Source organism: Rhea americana, unplaced genomic scaffold, assembly GCF_003343005.1.
Source record: "Rhea americana isolate MKP2758 unplaced genomic scaffold, rheAme1 scaffold_1278, whole genome shotgun sequence".
Classification (NCBI taxonomy): Eukaryota; Metazoa; Chordata; class Aves; order Rheiformes; family Rheidae; genus Rhea; species Rhea americana.
This window is the reverse complement of record NW_028185348.1, coordinates 1-1477: the sequence shown is the minus strand read 5'-3', so window position 1 is coordinate 1477 and position 1477 is coordinate 1. Positions and strand designations below refer to the sequence as shown.

The window sequence follows — 1477 nt, the reverse complement described above, 5'->3', positions numbered from 1 at the left end:
TCATCACAGCCATAGCCTGTGACCACCACCTCCACACCCCTGTGTACTTCTTCCTCCTCAACCTCTCCCTCCTCGACCCTGGCACCATCTCTGTTACTGTTCCCAAATCCATGGCCAATTCCCTGTGGGACACCAGGGCCATTTCATACTCAGGATGTGCTGCACAAGTTTTTCTGTTTTTCTTCTTGTTAGGAGGCGAGTGTTTTCTCCTCACTGTCATGGCCTATGACTGCTACGTTGCCATCTGCAAACCCCTGCACTACAGCACACTCATGGGCAGCAGAGCCTGTATCAAAATGGCAGCAGCTGCCTGGGCCAGTAGTTTTCTCAACGCAGCCCTGCACACTGCCAACACATTCTCCATACCCCTCTGCCAAGGCAACACGAGACCAGTTCTTCTGTGAAATCCCCCAGATCCTCAAGCTCTCCTGCTCACACTCCTACCTCAGGGAAGCTGGGCTTCTTGTGGTTAGTGCCTGTTTATTCTTTGGGTGTTTCATTTTCATTGTGCTGTCCTATGTGCAGATCTTCACTGTTGTGCTGAGGATCCCCTCTGAGCAGGGCCAGCACAAAGCCTTTTCCATGTGCCTCCCACACCTGGCCGTGGTCTCCCTGTTTGTCAGCACTGGATTTTTTGCCTACCTGAAGCCCCCCCTCCCTCTCTTCCCTAGCTCTGGATCTGGTGGTGGCTGTTCTGTACTCGGTGGTGCCTCCAGCAGTGAACCCCCTCATCTACAGTATGAGGAACAAGGAGCTCAAGGATGCCCTGAGGAAACTGGTTCAATGGCTCCAGTGGCAGCACCAATAACCATCCCACGTGCATCCACTCATCAGTCACATGGCATTTGTCATCAAGGATCTGTGCAGTTCATTTTCTTTTCCTTACTTTTCTCTAATACTTTCTTATGAAAAGAAAGAAAATCATTTTGATTTTTGCCACTTCCCTCTCATTTGAAAGTGACTCACAGAGTACGTTGAAGTAGTGAGCTAGGCTTCCCCCTTCATCATCAGAGATGGGAGAATTTGGAGCCTGCTAGTGTGAGCTCCCTTGGATGCCCCCCAGTGCAGTGAGGAGATTTTTCCCTTTGCAGTGTGTCTTTCAGCACTGACACCAGGGAGCTCAGGGGGACAGAGTCAGGCTCAGGTGAGTACAGACAAGGTGAGATCCTGAGTCCCCTGCACGTTTGGAGAGCTCAGCTCCCCTGGCCACTGTCAGGGTGTGATCTCACACCCACCTCCTGTGTGGGAGGATCCAGTGGATGGCTGGTCCCTTCCCTGTATAGAGCTCCAACACTCACAGCAGAGCAGGAGTGGAGAGGAGGAGAGTTTAGAYGCAGCCTGTGGGAACAGACCTTCTTCTCCTCGGGACCATCTCTACACTGCTGCAGCAGGCATTTCCTTGCTGTGGTCTTCACTTGAGGCCTGCACATTTCCTGGACCTGCATCCACCATCAGCAGCAGCACCTTCTCTTTTCAG

The 1477-nt window shown here is 52.2% G+C and overlaps 1 pseudogene; it reads left to right on the top strand.

Moving 5' to 3' along the window:
- Positions 1 to 95: 95 nt before the first annotated feature.
- On the top strand, positions 96 to 808 carry LOC146600142 (olfactory receptor 14A16-like; annotated as a pseudogene).
- The last annotated feature ends 669 nt before the right edge of the window (positions 809 to 1477 follow it).